Below are 13,246 nucleotides of genomic sequence, written 5' to 3'. Positions count from 1 at the left end.
TTTATAAGGAAGACTAAATCTCATTGTATATGTGAGTGGACAAGGGTGTGTAAGGGAAACTATTTTCAAAGTGAAGAATATCAGATCTTAGAGGATCAAGATCAAAGAAAGCAGATCAAATGCTTGTATTCAACAATCAAAAGATTATAAGCTATCAAGTTTATTACACCTAATACTCTCTAGCAATTGTATTAGAAAGGAAACCCTATGGTGATAGTTTAGCTTAACAACTATTTTGTAGATCCTTTAAATAGGTGATTAAATCCTTTAACAGAGTAACACTTCATGTAAAGTTTTTGTAAATCCTTTAACCAGATCACTATTGATACAGTGTAAAGCCTTTAACAGGGCAAACCATCAGAAGTGGTTAAACATTATTACTGCAATTTTGTGGGTATCATCCCCACCCTAGTTTTACCTTCTTATTCTGGAGAGTTTTTGGATTACCAAAATCTCAAGTGTTATGTGGTGGTACATGTTTGTTTTTCATGGTTGTTTGATGTGTTTATCTGCATGCAATCTACTTGCAGTTAAAAAATAAAATAAAAGGGTTTTAATGGTCAAAGTACAATACATCTGATTCACCCCCCTCTCAGATGCATTATTCGTATTTGAATATTCCAACAATTGGTATTAGAGCTACAAGGTTCTCACAAGGAGAAGTCTAATAACTTGGAGAAAAAGGTCTAAATATGGAAGTCTTCAAAATTGGGAAGATTATTGACAATCAAGTGATTGACGTGCAACTGGCTCTACACAAAGTAGAGGAAGCCAGGGAGGAACTAAGAAAATCCTTGAAAAGAAGAAAGGATATAGCCATAGTTGAAAATGATATAAACTACAAGGAGATAGATACCACAAAACTATTTGTCAATGAATACACTTAAGAGTTTGATGCAGCAATAGCATAACTGATGGAGAAAAACAAAGTTCAAGTAGAAGAGATAAGATCTCTCAAGATGGAACATGAATCACAGGCCATAATGTTATGTGGAATCACTGAACAAAAGAAAAGAGCAGTTGAGGATAGAGTCATGATGGAAGATGACAAAAGAAATCTTGCAAATAGACTTGAAGAAAAATGTACTGAATTAACAAGGATCTCAAACATGCAGATGGATACACTTGCCCAAATGATGAACCTTCATCATGAACTCAATATGAAAGATATTGAGATCTCTACCTTAAGGATGCAAAATGAACAACTGCAGAATGAATTGAACAGAGAAAAAGAAATAGCAGAGAATCTCAACAAGTGAAGTGAAGCCATCAAGTACTTTGAACAGTTGATGAAATTTCCAAGATCAACCCATGATACATCAGGACTTGGATACAACAACACTGAAGTAGGGAAATCATCAAAGAATGTTTAGCAAAAAGGTGACAAAGGTAAGGATTCTAAACCCATTTGTCATTACTGTAATAAAAAGGGGCATACTACTAATATTTGCAAGAGTAGAAGATTCAATCAGCAAAACACACCCAAGAGCAAGAGTTACTATCACAAGTGCAACATACAAGAACATATGACACAAGATTGCAAATCCAAAGTCACAAGGACACAAAGATTTGATGGACATTGTCATAATTGTAAGAAGTATGGACATAGAGCATTTGCATGCAGATCAAAGCCTATGTGGGCATCAAATCAACCAGCAAAAACAAAAGGAAATGAAAGCCAGTACCATTGGGATTACAACACCAGGTATATCTGTCATTATTGCCAGGAATATGGACATATACCCCAGAACTGCATGAGAACACATTTCAAAGGGAACTATGAAAGATGGTTGAACCAAACCACATGTTTTAGTTGCTTAAAAACTGGTCATATCAGCAGAAACTATCCTACAAGGTCCAAAGCACCAAAAACTGAATCCAACAAAGAAAATAAGGGCAAAGAAAAGATTGATGTCGAGAAAATAAGAAGACAAATGAATAAGACTTGGAAGAAGAAAGATGAGTGTGGCACATCAAGTGGAGGGATCACTTCATCTAATGGGTCAAGTGATCACACTTTATCAAACTAAGCATAAGAGAAGTGTATAGGATTGATATACAAAGTTACATCAAACATCAGTCCCAAGATAAAGAAAAACTGAAAAGTAGAAATAAGCATGAAACAAGATGCCAAGACAAAATTTTAAATGATGATGTCGAGCTGTCTTTGGATGCCGAGTAAAACTCCAATACATGTCGATTTCCTAACAGCGACTGAGTTGATGACTGATGTCGAGTTGAGTAACTCCTATGAAAGCCAAGTAAAGTGGAAATGTAGTGCAAACTGAGTAATGTTAAAATCCTTTAGAAGCCGAGTTGGCTGTTGAACATTTAATGCGAAGGAAATAGGGTATATTATCGTGATTCCAATCATTTTCCTCATCGTGATCAAGAAGCAAAGAAGAGAAAGAGAGCGAAGCAACTTCATAGAAGAGAATCCAATATTCCAAGCAGTTTACAACCTCTTACAACACGTTTTCATTGATCTTGAGGTATTTTCATTTGTGTTGAGCTACACAGTTTCATATTTCTATGTAAAGGAAACCCTAGTTTTCATAAATGGCTTCGAGTTCTAAGAAAACCTAGGACAAAGAATCGTTTGAAGTCCAACTAGTATCTAATGAGGTTAGGCAACTTGATTTTTTCCCTATTCCTGAAGTGGCATACAAGAACGATCCCACTGGAGCCCTTTCTTGCATACCCCCAAACATTGTTATGGTTCAGGATGTAAGGAGATGTTATAATTGCAAGATAGGAGCCATAGGAGACATAGAAATAAGTGAAGCCTTTGCGAAGCTATGTGTCAATGGAGTCTTGAAAGATGATACAAAATTGCTGAAAGGAAGGGTTTAACACAAATTTTGAGTTTTTCCACTATATTTAAGACAAAATGGATCAGACTTATGTTGAGCAAAATTCATGATGGTGGTCTGTGGTTAGAAGATGTCCCTGTCAAAATCACAAAAAGAATCATTCATAGGGTAACCAGATATCCTACCCTAGATTGGTTCAATACCTTGAGAAGTGAATCCAAGGAGGTTATGGAAAAGAACATAGGTTCTTAGTGGAACAAAAGAGGAATGACAATTCACACCATTCAGGACCCTCTAGTTGAGTTTGTTGTTAGAGTTATTGCTCACAAATTCTATCAATCCAGTAGACTCAACAGTGTGCCATGTATTGCAGTAGATGTAGGCTACAAACTGGTGAAAAAGGATCATACTTATGATCTTACAGAACTACAACTACAACAGATTAATGAAAACCTAGTAGCCATAAGAAGGACAAAGAGTGCTCAATGCAAATTTGGAGCAATTCTGGTTTGTGTATTCTTTTATGTTCAGAATGAATTTCCCTCTTTTGGAAAAGTTACATGGAGAAATGATAGAACTATCATATCCCAAATTAATGAATATATAGAACAAATGGGAGACAATTTTGATACCCTGATGACAAGCTATTTTGAGGATTTTAAGAAATCCATGAAGCAAAGGGTGAGAATACCAGTTTCCTTAGTGGAAAAACATATTAATGATATATGCTTCTTAGTTGATATTGACTTCACCTATATGCAAGCAACAATTCCAAGGGTGAGATGCCTAAAGCCATTTGGTTATGAGATCAATATAGATGAAGCATCTATAGCAATGATTGCATTATTGGCAGAAGATACAGATAAGAGTGCCCCACATTATGGCACTTATGATGTAGCAAGGTCAAAGATAAATATGGAGTTAAAGACTAACTCCACATTGAAGAAGAAAGATAAATTGATGAAGAAAATGAAGAAGAAATTTGGTGAAGGAATTGAGGCTGAAGTAGAAGAAGAAGATGATGATGACAATGATGATGATTAGGATGAACAAGAGCAAGGCCAAATGAAATTAACTCAAGGCCTGGGTGAAGACAAGGAGGAAGGTGTTGAGGAAGAAGAAGCCAAGGAAGCACCAACCCGAGCCAAGCCAAAGAAGAGAAAGGCAACAGAACAACCTCCAGCTCAGCCCAAACCAAAGAAAACTGCCATGCCATCACCACAAAAGCTAACAAACAGAGCTACAACAAGGGCCTCCACACAAAAAGCTAAAGAGGAAGCTACAAAGAAGAAAACAATCAAGAAGACATAGGAAGAGCTAAGGAAAAGAAGAAAATATGTGGCTCAACCTGATATTGATGAAGAAGATCAATCTAAAAAGGTAAGCCATTTTTTAGTTGATACATTATGTAAAAAGATTGGAAATGGAGACTTAAGAAACATAAATAAAGTTGATTTCAATAAGTTCACTAAAGATGAACAAAATAGAATAGAAGAATCAATGTATGGAATGATGGCACAGTTCAAGTATACTCCTCTTGAACTAGATGGACAATTGCCAAATGAACTGTCTAAAATTGTAGAAGATAGATGGCATTTTGTTTGAAAATGGAGAAGGAGATGAGAGAATCAACCCTAGCAAGCATACTTCCTGATTTGACTAAGAAGCAAATAGAGAAAGCAGTCAAAAGGCATAATACCAGGTTTACACCTAAGTATAGGGCATTTTTCATTCTCCAAAATAAAATGGAAGAAATTGTACAAAGAACAACAAAATCATGGAAGAATTTGTACAAAAAGATTGAAGATTTTCTTGAAGAAGAGTACAAGGAAGAAGCTACAGCTCAGCCAGAAGAGAGAAGAAAAAAGAGAGAAGAGAAGACAAAAGTAGAGAAAGGAGAAGAAGAAAAGAAGGAAGAAGAAAAGATAGAAGAAGAAGAGAGGAAGGGAGAAGAAAAGAAATATGGAGAGGAGAAAGAAATAGAGGAGGAGGAGACACAAAAGCAAGATGAAACGACAACAGCTGAGCAATAGCAGCAAAAAGACCAGAGTGTGCAAGACACACAATTGCCACCCTCTAGCCCTCCTCATGTACCCATCACACCTGCAACAACTATAACTATACAGGATGTTCCTGACATTTCTGCTCAGAACATCAATCCATTAACTGCAGAGGATCTCAAAAGCATCCTTCACCAATCCACGCAACAAGCAAGATTATGTGCAGATCCAGTATTGGTCAGTGTGGATGAATTACAAAAACTAGTAGAAAACGTAGTTAGAGATAAGGTGAATCCACAAGAACCACCTTCCTTCATCTCTATAGCTAGTAGTGGTCAATTTCAAATGCCAACAGTTGCTTCATTAGGCATAGTTGACACCACAGTACAAAAGCCGAGTGTAGCAGTAGACAAAGAAACAAAACAAATAGGACAAACTATTACACCTGATCCTACAACACAAACACAAGGTGCACTTCCTAAAATTACTATTATTGATCAAGGTAGTAGACAGCAGGAGAAGAAAATAGAGGAAACCCTTAAAGAGCGGGAGGCAATACAAACATTGATAAATTTGCCTACCTCAGGGACTCCTTTACAATAGCCATTGCAAATATCAGCACCAGGATCAAGTTCTACAAAAGTTGCAAGGGTACTTCACTATGGAGACCCTGAACTAGATGAGGAGATAGTCATACCAAGTTATGACTCAAAAACAATAAGCATTGATCAAATCAATGAGGTGCAGGAAGCATTAAATAGAAGAAAGAGGCAAGAGATACTCAGGAAGGAGTATAAACAAAAGCAAACTTTACATGAAATTAAAGACATATTTATGGATGCCTTCAGTTTGCAGTCACCAGATGAGTCCAAGCATATAATGGAACAATTGACAGATATTGTTGACCAGGTGACAAATGCAGACCAAGAGACAAATGCAAAACTTATGGAATGGTCTGAAAGAAAATTTCAAGCGGAAGTCAATGAGAAAATATCTAGTGAAATAACACTTTCATAGGTTGAATTGGAAAAGGTAATAGACAAAGTGGAAAAGATACTTGAGAATATATTCTCATTGTACAAAAAGTTGTGTGACTTTTCATACTTCGCACAAGAGACAAGCCAAAAGATAATGAGCATGGAAAGGAATTTGAATATTTCAAGTATGTAGCTACCAAAAGATCCAGCTCAAAGTGAGAATAATTTTGCTCACACGCTTCATACTCAGAAAGAAATAATTGTATTAACAGCAGAAGAGGCCACCATCAAGGCAAAACTAATACAACTCCAATCCTCCATTACCCCACATTTAGTACTTCATAAAGAATAGGTCTATGCTGAAGTTGTTCTCAAGAAAGATCCTAATCTTTCTACTTCAGAAGGACTTATTCACCTTGCTACAGAGACTTCCATCTAGCACAAGTCATTGGAAATTGCTTTGCATAATTGGGATGCAACTCTTAGGATGATTATGGAGGTAAACAACACATTTTTGGCAAAATATGATCTTAACCCTTAAAATCCTTTGACATAAGTGTCAAAAAGGGGGAGACAAGATGAATGGGGAAGACAAGATGAATAAGGGAGACAAAGAGACAAGTTAACAAGGGGAGACAAGATAAAAGGGGAGCATGATATACAACATAAAATTTTGGTTACCAAGATAGCGCAGATTATGGCACAATCAACTCAAGGGGAGTTACAATAATTTTGAGGTATATATTGTAAGTTACAAAATTTTGATCAAGGTTTTAAAACCTCTGTCTATACCGAGCAGATCAGTGAATGTACTCATAAGGTCAGTTAAGTGTTTTTGTCACCCATGTTAAAGGGGGAGATTGTTAGTCTCAAAATGGTTTTGACATTTGAGTGCCATCACACTTAACCATTTTCTACATTGGATCTGAGCACACTACGTATGTCGAGCCACAACAGGAGTCGAGTCAGGAAAACCAACAGGTGCCGACTGATCTTCAAGTGTCGAGCAGCCTTCAGGTGCTGAGTGAAGATCAGGTGCCGAGTGACTTTAGGTGCCAAGAATGATACAAGTGCCGAGTGATATTTGAGTGCCAAGTCACAGACGATGCCGAGCAAAACAAAAACACAATAGGAAGCCGAGTAAGCCAGTTTGTTACATGTGCCGAGCATTTGGAATCAATAAGTGCCGAGTAACACATAATACACATGAGTTTTTAACTTCACTAATTCATATGTAAATCATTTTCATGGCTGACATATGACGAATCTCAAAGGATTAAAATAATTAGATCGAATCTTTTGTATTTCCTATGCAATCTACATGTAGCCAATAAGAAAAATGGAGAAGGCATGCAACCAATAATAAAAGTGTAAGGAATGAGCGGGAAACAGAGATTCAATATGGATCGTAGATCCACATCTAACTCTAAGTCTTCGAATGTCTTTATAAGGAAGACTAAATCTCATTGTATATGTGAGTGGACGAGGGTGTGTAAGGGAAACTATTTTCAGAGTGAAGAATATCAGATCTCAAAGGATCAAGATCAGAGAAAGCAGATCAAGTGCCTATATTCAGCAATCAAAGGATTGTAAGCTATCAGGTTTATTACACCTAATACTCTCTAGCAATTGTATTAGAAAGGAAACCCTATGGTGATAGGTTAGCTTAACAGTTATTTTGTAGATCCTTTAAATAGGTGATTAAATCCTTTAACAGGGTAACACTTCATGTAAAGTGTTTGTAAATCCTTTAACCAGGTCACTATTGATACTGTGTAAAGCCTTTAACAAGGCAGACCATCAGAAGTGGTTAAACATTATTACTGCAGTGATTTTGTCGGTATCATCCCCACCCTAGTTTTACCTTCTTATTCTGGAGGGTTTCTGGGTTACCAAAATCTCAAGTGTTATGTGGTGGTACATGTTTGTTTTTCATGGTTGTTTGATATGTTTATATGCATGCAATCTAATTTCAATTTTTTTTTTAAAAGGGGGTTTTAATGGTCAAAGTACAATACATCTGATTCACCCCCCTCTCAGATAGATTATTCCTATTTGAATATTCCAACAATATGTTGCAATGAAGGGTGAATCTGATGAAGATGAGGCAACTACACTTGTGACTTGTGTGAACAAAAATTATAGATGAATCATTGATAGCGGGTGTTCACATCACATGACTAGAGGCAAAAGTAAGTTCATTACCCTGAATTGTCATGATGGAAATAGTGTAAGATTTGGTAATGATGCACCATGCTTGATAAAAAGGAAAGGTTATATCAAATTCACAGATAAGATTTTATGTGACGATGCTTACTATGTTGAAGGACTTAACTATAGTTTGTTGAGTGTGTTACGACTAAATAATTTGGGATGTAAGGTTGAGTTTGAAAATAATATTGCTAAGATATATGACACAAATGGGAAACTGATTGGAAAAGGGTGATTAAACCAGAAGTAATCTATTATATCTTGATATAGAGGATTCTACTTGTCTTGTTGTAAAATTTGATGATGTATTGCTATGGCATAAGAGGTTATGTCATGTTAATCTTGATAACTTGGTTAGTATCAATAACATGAATCAATTTAGAGGTTTGCCTAAGTTGAAGAAACCTAATTGATGCAATAAAATACGACCATGCAGCAAAAACACAATAACAGGAATCAATAACACAAGATCTGATACCAAATCATAATAATATATTCATAAAATATAACTAATTACATGCAATGTGTCGAGCTGTAAGGCCTTCCTGGTTATGGCCAAATACAAAGCAAGTAATAGTTCTACAAGATCCCTCAAGATCCAATCCCAAACCCTAGCTAGTCCAGATCCACACTCTAGTAGAAACCCACAAGGGAGATCTCAACTTGTGCTCACAAGCCTACCAAGCTATCTCCTTATTTTCCTAGCCATAGCTACTAGCTCTGCTCCAACTTCATCCAAGTGTGAACTGCCTCACATTTAGCGCTCTGTTCACACATTCACAATTCCATCACAATCCTGCTATAAACTGCCTTACATTCGGCGCTCTGTTCAGAGACTCAGGAAAATTACTTCCCACACCCACTCCTCTTCTGAGTGAATGAATTATGACTAAAGACTTCCCCACAACCCCTACTTATACCAATCTAAGCCACAAGTCGGCCCAAAACACAAATTAAATGCAAATACATAAATTAAATGCCAAAGTTGGCCTCCTACAACAATTAAATTTCCAAAATTGATGTCTTAGTAAAATTGTGATATCTCCTAGCTCCAAATGAATTAGAACTCAAGCTTCGCTCTAAAAGTTTCATCCTTTAACTCATTGTTGAAAATTAGTTATATAACCTAAAATAGACACCAAATTCTTAGACCATGCTAAGCAACCAAAGACCATGCCAAGCTCCATAGACCATGCCGAGTTCCAAAGACCATGCTGAGCAACCAAGGACCACGTCAAGCTTCCAAGACCATGTTGAGATGCATAGACCATGCCGAGCTCCCTAGACCATGCCAAGCTCCAATCCTTCTTTGACCAAGTACCAGTCCAAACACCCTCCAAAGCAACTACTGAGCCTCCTCCTATGAACTCCAAAGTAGTCACCAAGTAAATCCAAGATGCTCCTGCATCAGGCACCCCAAGTAAATAGAAAAGTGTGTCCCACACTTTGATGCCCAAAGAAAGAGAAACAACCAACTTCATCTTTACCAAAGGCTTCCACTCCAACAGGGATAAGAAAACCAATCTGCACATCATCCACATCCACATCATTCTGTCAAACACCAGAATCTCATCCAACCAATCATCATGCTCACTCCTAGGAACAAACTAAACATAATGCTTCATCAATAAACCCCCATCCATATCAACAACTAGTGAATCCATACCAGTAGCAACCAACTCCACATCAGTGACAATATGAAGATCTCCATCAACACATGCCAAACTCTCAACACCAACCATCTCATTGCTCACAACAAGATGCTCTGCAACACACAACTCACCACCAAAAACAACCAAATCATCCATGACCAAGCACTCTGCAATTTTCATATCAGACTCAACCAACTGATCATGAAAACCAACATCTATCCTAGCATCAACAAGGTTAGGAATATCTTCAGCAACAACTTCCAATTGTTCTGCAGGTTCTATATCAGACTCCACAAACTGATCAACAAAACCAAACTCTTCCACCTCGACCTTGTTATGCCATCTTCTCTCACAACTAAGTCTCTTAACTGGCCAAATGACTCTCTTCTAGATCGGTAGACTCCAACTCCACAAATAGCTATGAAATTCCTTCCTTACCCCATCCTTAACACAATCATCCAAGCTAGCTTCAAATTGAGCAGTCATCTCAGAAAACCTCCTCTCCACCACATCACAAAGATTTGCAAGCATCTCAAGGTCCAATCCTCTCAGAGCCATCTCCCAAGATTTTTGAAAACCCTCTGCAACAAATCCTTCCCACGCTCCTTGTGACAACCTTGAATTGTTTGCAAGTCAGATCGTAACCTACCACCTTGCATGAACAATCAGGAACCACATCACAAGTTTAGAACCACAGATCCACAAACTCTCTATAATCATGGCTCAACAAGATCAAACTTCCATCTTTGCATCCATCGATCAATTTGCATGTCCTCCCAAGGTCCTAGTGTAAATTGCCTTAGCTTCGGCGATCTATCTACACACTGACGAACAACCTTCGCTCTGATACCACCTGATGCAGTAAAATACAACCACACAATGGAAACACAATAATAGGAAGCAATAACATAAGATCTGATACCAAATCACAATAATATATTCATAAAATATAACTGATTACATGTAATGTGTCAAGCTGTAAGGCCTTCCCAGTTATGGCCAAATACAAAGCAGGTAATAGTTTTGCAAGATCCCTCAAGATCCAATCCCAAACCCTAGCTAGTCCAGATCCACACTCTGGTAGAAACCCAAAAGAAAGATCTCAACTTGTGCTCGCAAGCCTACCAAGCTATCTCCTTATTTTCCAAGCCACAACTACTACCTCTGCTCCAACTTCATCCAAGTGTAAACTGCCTCACATTCGATGCTCTGTTCATAGACTCAGGAAAAATACTTCCCACACCCACTCCTCTTCTAAGTGAATGAATCATGACTAAAGACTTCCCCACAACCCCTACTTATACCAATCTAAGCCACAAGTCAGCTCAAAACACAAATTAAATGCAAATACATAAATTAAATGCCAAAGTCGGCATCCTACAACAATTAAATTCCCTAAATTGATGTCTTAGTAAAATTGTGATATCTCCTAGCTCCAAATGAATTAGAACTCAAGCTTCAAACCATAGGTAGAGGTCTAGGCCCTCTTTAATCTCTAAAAGTTTAATCCTTTAACTCATTATGGAAAATTAGTTATACATCTTGAAACAGACACCAAATTCTCAGACCATGCTTAGCAACCAAAGACCATGCCAAGCTCCATAGACCATGTCGAGTTCCAAAGACCATGCCGAGCAACCAAGGACCATGCCAAGCTCCCAAGACCATGCCGAGCTACATAGACCATGTCGAGCTCCATAGACCATGTCGAGCTCCAATCCTTCTTTGATTGAGTACCAGTCCAAACACCCTCCAAAGCAACTACTGAGCCTCCTCCCATGAACTCCAAAGTAGTCACCAAGTAAATCTAAGATGCTTCTGCATCACTAATAATGTAATATGCAAACAATGTCAGTTAGGCAAAATGACAAAGTCAAGTTTTAAGAGTAAAACTTATACCTCTAAAGAAATACTAGAGATTGTTCATACTAACTTGTGTGGACAAATTAATGTGCAAAGCTACAAAGAAGATAAGTACATTATGCTATTTGTTGATGACTATTCTAGAATGATGATAGTTATATTTTTGAAATAGAAATCTAATGCTTTCCAAATGTTTAAGTGGTACTTAGAAAGAATTAAAAATGAAATAGGTAAAAGTTAGAAGTGTTTGATATCTGACAGAGAAGGAGAATTCACATCAAATGAGTTTGAGATGTTCTATAATGACAGAGGAATCAAAAGACAGACATCTACCCCTAAAACACCTCCACAAAATGGAATATTTGAAAGGAGGAACATATCTATAACAAACTATGCTAGAACACTCATGATGGAGAAGAATGTTGCTCTAAAATACTCAAGAGAAGTTGTAAGTACAACTATCTATACTTTGAACCGTGTGAAAATCAAGAAAGGTACTCATTCAACACCTTTTGAACTATGGTATGGATACTCACCCAATGCAAAATACTTCAAGGTATTTGGAAGTAAATGTTACATTCTTAATAATGTTAGGAATGGTAAATTTGATGCAGAAAGTGAGGAAGGTATATTCTTAGGATATTCCATAAGAAGTAAAGCTTATGTGTTTGAATACTAACACTAACAAAATTGTGGAAAGTGCAAATGTAAACTTTGACGAATATACAGAAGTGTATGAGACTGAACCTATGAAAGAACTAGAAGAATACAAATTATTTGTATACTTTTATGAAGACATTCCTGCTAAAGAAGATGTTGCAAATCAAACTACAAACCAACAACAAGTTTCAATGATTGTCGAGTCATACCCTATGAATGCCAAGTTGCATTCAGGAATCGAGCTACATTCAGATGTCGAGTTACAAAATGAAGTGGATACACATTTTGATTCTAAGATTAGTGTACATGAAAGAGAAACTAAACTATCTGATAGAGATGCACACAGTGATTCTAAAGTTGAAAGACATAATGAAGAAACTAGAGTTGAACTTAGATTGTCTAAGTATGTCAAAAGACATCATCTTATTGCTCAAATCATTGGAGATAAAGATGTTAGACCAATGACAAGAAATAGATTGAGAAATTATACATGTTTGTTGAGCATGAAGGAACCCAAAATAGTGAGAGATGCATTAAAAGATGATGACTGGAGTAAAGCCATGGAAGAAGAAATTAAACAAATTGAGAAGAACAAAACATGGAGTCTAGTTCCTAAACCAGAAGACAAAAATGTGATTGGTACCAAGTGGGTATTTAGAAACAAGTTAAATGAAAATGGTGAAGTCCCAAGGAAAAAAGCAAGATTAGTTTGCAAGGGATATGCACAAGAAGAATGAATTGACTACGGAGAGACATTTGCCCCTATTATTAGATTGGAAGGAGTAAGAACTCTACTTGCTTATTCTGCATACAAAGATTTCAAAGTTTATCAAATAAATGTTAAACCTACATTTTTGAATGACATATTAGAGGAAGAATTTTACATAGAACAGCCAGAAGGTTTTGTTGATGTTAACAATAAAAGCATGGTATATAGACTATACAAAGCTTTATATGGCTTGAAACAAGCACCAAGAGCATGGTATGAGAGACTCCATAATTATCTTGTGAAGATTGGATTTGAAAGGACTGATGATAACAATAATCTGTACATGAAGACATAAAAAGGC

Source organism: Cupressus sempervirens, chromosome 6, assembly GCF_028749045.1.
Source record: "Cupressus sempervirens isolate cs-2001-9-10 chromosome 6, ASM2874904v1, whole genome shotgun sequence".
In the NCBI taxonomy this organism is placed as follows: domain Eukaryota; kingdom Viridiplantae; phylum Streptophyta; class Pinopsida; order Cupressales; family Cupressaceae; genus Cupressus; species Cupressus sempervirens.
This window is presented reverse-complemented; position numbering follows the sequence as displayed.